We start from the raw sequence: 7,236 nt of genomic DNA, 5'->3' as shown, positions 1-7,236 counted from the left end.
TACGCTCCATTCGTGGTCTTTGATTGCTGAAGGTCCACTGTGAACACTGAGGAGAAGCAGTGAAGCAGCTATTTAGAAATGGGTTCAAATGCAGTTGAAATAATTTGCTCTAGAGATTAGGCCCATGCTCTTAATTGAAAAAGGGAAGGAAAATGATTTATCAATTATTCAGCATGTTTTCTTTGTACGAAACACTGAGGGTTTTTGTAAGTATGTGTGTCTCAATATAGTGTTTTTATTGAACTATTAAATGTAATTAGAAACCAAAGGTAAATGGTGTCTCGGTGAGTCAAGAAAGCCACAGAGGAGCTGAGTGGTGTCTGTAGCTTTCTGAGCATTGTCAGTTCCCCAGGAAGCCTACCTAAGGGTGATTAGCTCTTTAGTCAGGCTTACTTCAGCTTGTTTCTAACTAATGATGATTTACCATTTAGCTAAATGCTAAGCAGCGTTTGTTTGACAGAGTGCGAAGTGCGGGCTCAGAGAAAAGCAGGTAAAGATTCACAACAAAGGGCCTGTCAAAATACTTCTAACAGACTGTCACAATGTTAAACAATTTATTAATAAGCCTATTAATACCCAAGGATATTTTTGTGTGTGTGTCTTGAGGTTCTCTTAAAAATATCAGTGTTTAAGATGCTATCCACACAGGCTTAATGCCAGAGAAAGCAATCCCATTAAATTGGACCTCATAAATATTTCATGAGGTCCAATTTAAAATTAATCTTGGCATGAAGCCAAACCAGGCAGTATATTTGCTACTGTATTAAAAAGAAGCAGCAGATGAGGTACTTTTTCACAATAGTAATCTGACTGGATTTTTTTGCACAATCCTATCAATATTTTTAATAATACAGCTGTTAGTTTTGGCAGGAAGAAATGCATTTCTTTCATCACCCGTTCACTCACGAATCATACTGCAACTAGTGTATTTTAAATGATGTCATTCTACAAAATTATTTTATTTTCCTGGTGATGAAGTATCTGTTTTCTGAAAAAAATGTCACCTTTCTACTTGAAAGAAAATAAATAGTCAGACCTGTAATTTAACAGGGAGAGTGTAGGTTTCTTTGGGAAACGGCTATGAAGCAGTCAGTTTTCAAAAGAAATTTAGGCAGGTAGAAGGTTTTCAATGTGATTTGAATCTGAAGTATCTTGGTCATCTGGGAAATGAGGTTTAGGTTTTTAAAGTCATTTTGATTGTGAAATTTACTTCCTAGTAGGCAAATTGGAAGAAATGTAATTTGACAGCAGTTGAGACTCAGTGAAAATGTAGGTAAGCTAGAAATCTTCTAGGGAAGCCTTTATACATTTTTTGAGACAATGTGTCCAGATTTTAATGCCTCTTTGAGTCATTCAGAACACGGAATCAGAGCACATAAGACACAGGCAGGGAGAAGAGAACTCATTTACTTTGCTCATTTAAGAGATCAGATGGTTCTGGGGGACTGACTGATGGGAAAGAAATTCAGGCTGCAAAAAAATCACTGCTGAAAGAAAAAGTCTCTTACTCTTGGCAATAAGTATCAGATGAGGTCTCTAAATAATTACCAATTTTTGACACAATATTAGGAGACTTTCTGTCTTTCATATATCGCTTGTTTTCCTAACCTTTGTGCAAATTCCAGTCTTGAGAATTTCCTTTATATATTTGGAAAACACTTATAAATGTGTATGTGAGCAAAGGGAATAAATAATAAATATAATGACAATATAAGAGCTTGAGTAACAGTTTGTGTTTTATGGCTTTAAAACTGGTTTGAGGATGAAGAAGAAAGCCTTTTATGCTGGAATAATTTCTGGGAGACACTGGTAAGAAACAAGATTACAGGGTGTTTAGAGATGTGCGTTTCAATAAGGAGCAATCACCATTCATATGCATACGTTTCATTTAAATGCATTATATACACTAGCAGATTGGGAGGCAATCCTGAAACATTGAACATAATTTATTTGGATTTGAAGAAAGCCTTTGCTTTTGTGCCTTACAATGGATTTGATTTACTAAGTCGGCAGACATAGAGAAAGCAAATTCAAATGGACTTGCATTTGACTGGGGAGGGGGAATAGTGGTTATATGAATGAGGAAATGGACAAAGGTGCTGTGGAGGGAATGCCATGGGCTTTGGCTCACCTGATTTGCTGCCTGAAATTCTTGTTTAGGTGCAATAGAGTGAAGGGGGAAGGGTGACTTGTGCCTCCTGTCTTAGAGATGAATTGAATCCTCTTGTGAAGTGCTGCTGTGTCCTGTTTACTACTGTGTCCTCCTGTGTCTGTGGATGAAGCCTACAGACCTCTGTTGGACTAGATGCCTCGTGTGAAACTAGACGAGGTGAACACCAAGTTTGTTCTTTCCTATAGGTGTGACTTGTCTCTTTTCTTGATTGCAATGTGAGAGACTTAAGTGGCCGTTTGATTTATATGGACTCTTCTCTAGTGGGTTTTGGACTGGGCCCTCTGTTGGTGGAAGGGAAGGAAATGAAATGCTTCCTGTGAAGGAAAGGTGACCTTTATCAAACACTACTTAGAGTGGCAACACTGGGTGAGTTATTGTTGGGGTCCCTCCCCTGCCATGTAGCCCTGGGAGAGGGGCCCTGAGGGCACAGACACGGGGCTTCCCTGCCCCTGCTCAGCCTCGTTCCCATGGGTTGGTTTGTGTTCCCTGCGCGGGCAGAAGGACCCTTGGTCCCGTGACTGGAACAGTTCCTCCGCTGAGCCCCGGCCATGCGGCTGGAGAAATAAACATCTCTGAAACATCTAGCAAGAATCTGTCTGTCCATATATATTTCCTTTCCACGGGACTCCTGGTTTGATATATGCGTGTTGCAGTATCCCCACTGCAACAAATGGTGGAGAATGCGGGCAGAACGATCCCCGATCCCTAAGCGACTGATTTGTGTGAGTAAACCCTGGAAACTTTGGATTCCTCTTCTTGGTTTTGCTTTGCTATTCCGTATCTAAACTATGGAGGAACAGTGGGAAGACTCTTGGCTCTCCGAGCCGCATATGGACATTTATCTTAAACTTAAAACGATTCTTGAACAACGATTTGTAAATTTTAGCTTGATTCAAGCTCAGAAAGAACTGAAACACTTCCTGGCATGGTTGTTTAAGAACTTTTTCTATGTTTCTTGGGATTTAATTCTTACCAAGGGCTTTTGGAAAACTGTTTGGACACAGTTAATACTGGAGTCAAAATATATGCCGATGGAAGAATATTTTCGTGAATATTATTTAGTTACTGAGACTGTTGAGCAATGTCAGCTGTGTCCTGGCGAAGGGAAGCCTGGCTCAGGGACCGTGCGGCCCAGGCCACGTGCAGCGAGCGCTCTGCGAGCAGCAGCGAGGCAGTTCCCGTGCGCGGGCGGAGCCACGCGAGCCGCAGTGTCGGTGGTGGAGCGAGGCACGGCGGGACCCGGCAGTGCCCACCCGGCCCCGCACAGCGCGTGGTGGAGCGAGCCCCGTGAACGCCCGACTGAGAGGGGAGGCGCGCGGGCGGTGGCGGGCGGCAGCGGCGGTGGAACGGAGCCGCGCCCAGCCGAGACGTGTGCTGGAGCAGGGCGCGGGGGAGTCATCGCTCGGGGGCCCGGCCGAGACGTGGGTGCAGCGCCCGGCAGCGGCAGCGAAGCTGCGACCAGAGGAGGCGACGCGCGGAGAACTGAGCAGCGCGGCCCGGCCCGGCCCGCGCAGCCCCGAACGCGACCCCGGGAAGAGCGCGCAGGCACGAGCAGCCCCGACAATTCCAACACGGGAGCGACCGAAGGAGAGAGCAAAGACGCAGCGAGACAAAAACCAGCAGCCACTCGGAAAAAGATCATAGTAACTAAGACCTTAGGGATAGTAAAATGGTATAATGTTAAGCAAAATTATGGTTTTATAACAAGGTGTGACAACCAGCAAGACATATTCGTGCATAGAACTGCTATTAAAAAGAATAACCCTGAAAAATGCATCCCAAGCTTGGGAGATGGAGAGGTGGTGGAATTTAATATTGTACTAGGGAGAAAAGGGTTACAAGCATCGCAGGTCACTGGGCCTGATGGTGTTCCTGTAAAAGGCAGTATATATGCAAAAAATCGTAGTCATGTTAGACAATATCTCCATTGTAACCCCCCCCTACAGTCTCCCTTTCCTAATCCCACCTTTCCCTTTTACCCTATGTCCTATTACCCCCAGTGTATTCCCAATCCGTTTTTTCATCCATGGTTTCCCTCACAAAACCATGCTTTTGCCAATTGTTTCCCCAAAAATCCCTTTCCAATGCCGAGTGGGGGATGAAAAGGGGGAGGGAAGAAGTTAAACCCTCTCCTGCCTCAGTTTCCCCACAAAGCATGCTCAGAGAATTCTGTCTCCCTTCTGTCAGCCCTAAGATGTTCCAGAGAATCTGTTTGGACATTTAAAGACTCAGGAGGGTGGCTTGTTTTGTTTTGAAACTGTTCTTGTTATGTTTATCCAGTTGTTTTCATTCTCCTTTTATTAAAATAAAACGGGTGAGGTGTTGGGGTCCCTCCCCCGCCGTGTAGCCCTGGGAGAGGGGCCCTGAGGGCACAGACACGGGGCTTCCCTGCCCCTGCTCAGCCTCGTTCCCATGGGTTGGTTTGTGTTCCCTGCGCGGGCAGAAGGACCCTTGGTCCGGTGACTGGAACAGTTCCTGGGCAGAGCTCCGGCCATGCGGCTGGAGAAATAAACATCTCTGAAACAGCTAGCAAGAATCTGTCTGTCCATATATATTTCCTTTCCACGGGACTCCTGGTTCGGTATATGCGTGTTGCAGGATCCCCACTGCAACAAGTTATGCAGGGCAGGAGCAAACAGCTGTGGAAACCAGCAGGGATTCACTGAGAAAGGGTCACCTCCAAGCTGACAGCAAGAGCTGATCCCAGCTCAGGAGTGAGGTGTGTATGTTAGTGCTGCAGTTACATGTAATAGGCTCTGAGATCTGCATTTCAGAGACCGTGACATGAGAATAAAAGGGCACCTAAGAAACAAGATGGGTTTGATCCTTCCAAAGATAGGCTTTTCAGGATGGGGAAGTGAAAGATGAAGATTTTTGAGAAGCAGGGACTTAATGACTTTGTGGAACTCTGGCCATGAGATTTCTATTGTGGAGCAAAATTCGGTCAAAAATTGAGTCCTGTGTAGATTTCAATTTACCTTCCCAGTTATAGAGAACCACAGAATGACTGAGGTTGGAAGGCACCTCTGGAATTTGTCTAGTCCAGCCCCTCCTGCTCAAAGCAGAGTCAGCCACAGCAAGTTACTCAGGGCCATGTCTAGTTGGGTTTTGAATATATCCATGGATAGAGACTCCACAACATCTCTGGGCAACCTATTGTAGTGTTCAGTCACCCCTACAAGGTAAAAGCTTTTTCTTATGTATAAGTTTAATTCCTTGCTTGTATCCCTTGTTTTCTTGGATACCACTGAGAAGAGTCTGGATCTGCCTTGTGTACACTATCTCAGCAGTAGTACATGCAAGGCCATGGTAACCTCAATGTTGAGTCTCATTGTTGCTTTAGGCATTCTTTCCTGCCCAATCAAAGTGCAGCTCTCAGTATCTTTCTCTAGACACCAGATTTAAATCCCCAAATACAAGAATTAGGTTGTCTTTCTGAAGATAATCAGCTTTTTCATATGATTTTTCCTGCTTCTCTGTTTCTCATATCCTCTCAGCAGAAAGAAATCCTGTCTTCCTTTTGGCCCAGGATGTAAATTTTGAACTAATAATGAACTTCCTCAGTTACGCCAAAGAATGGAGAGCTTCCAGTGATTAAGAGTGAAGGTGAGAGCTCATGTCTTATAAAAGAAAGGATATACTGGATGGTGGTATATAGATATCTTAGCTGGGCATATAAGAAGGAAGAGAAAAAAATTAAATAAAACATTGTAATATGAAGTAAAGTTAATAAAAAGACAAATTGCTGTAATCTGGAAGCTCGCCCACACAAAATGACAAAGAGGGTAGAAAGTCTGGAGTCTGGTAGCTAACAACAGGATGACAGTGATTCACCCAAGTGACTGCAGAAAAGGCAAATAGAAAGTCTCAGGCACTGTGTTTCCAGTAGTGATAAAGACTATTGATGTCATCCCAAAAAGCACTGTTAAAGCCTGGGATGGTTTAGCTTAGCAAACGCTGTGCTGTAAGTGTGTATGTCTGCTCTGTACACCCAGCAAGGGAGGAAAAACCCTGGTGCTGGTGAAGCTGGAAGATGTTGGCATTAAAGCAAATGGGTTTAATCATCCGTGAGTAAGGCTGGCAACATGAACAATATTTGTATCAGAAAGAGCAGGTAAAGTTCTGGAGCCACCTCCCATTACAAACTGTGAGGAAATAAGAGTGGAGTGTGCTCAATTTATAAAAGGGTATAATGCAGTATAATGCAGTAGATTATGTCAGCTCACACTGGCATCTCCAGTCTAAGTGTCAGCTGAGATGTCATTATAAGTCATTTGTAATAGTGTTAGAGTATTAGCCTATTCTAGATCTTTGGTAGCAGTGAATATTTGTCTAAAAATAAATAAAATATAGGGTGACTCCAAAGCCTACTGAAAGAATAAAATTAGTTGAATACTAACATTGATTTGGCGAGACTTAGGAAAAGCTATGCATATGAAAATAGAATTTATTGATTTCTGTTGACTGCAGCATAACTGGAGAACATTCTCCAAGAAGAGGCAGAGGTGTTCTTAGAAGTGGGACTGGCCGATATTTAGTGAAACTCTGGAGCTGATAGTAGATAAGTTTGGCACTCTATGAAAGGAGATCAGCATTCCATTCAAGTTGCCATCCTCCCCGTTCAAAAGCAGACTTTTATCTTTTGCCATCAGAAGGAGAGCATGTGATTTTTGCAACCAGGTGTTTCTGACCATATGCCAATATTATTAATATCAACACATTAATAATATTATTAGAAGATTATCTGCTGTGCACATAGAGCTACATAACATTTGCAACTTCGTATGGTAATGAGTGTTGGGAATGAGCTGGAAGTTGAAGTAGATTTGTATCTACAATAGGGAGCAGTAGCCTGACAACATGCCACTGTTTCTCCATTATACAGGGTAAGATTTATACCAGACTACCAGCACACAAGGTTGATAGCATTATCTTTGGCTACGTATTTTATAGGGGATTTTTGTTGAATAGAAGGAAGTTGCTTGATTCTAGATAAGATTTTCTGTGGAAATTATGGGGCCGAAACTCAGATATTCCAGTTGTAAGCTACACCTGGAAAAGGA

Source organism: Corvus moneduloides, chromosome 1 (assembly GCF_009650955.1).
Source record: "Corvus moneduloides isolate bCorMon1 chromosome 1, bCorMon1.pri, whole genome shotgun sequence".
In the NCBI taxonomy this organism is placed as follows: domain Eukaryota; kingdom Metazoa; phylum Chordata; class Aves; order Passeriformes; family Corvidae; genus Corvus; species Corvus moneduloides.
Note: the sequence above shows the minus strand (reverse complement) of the source record.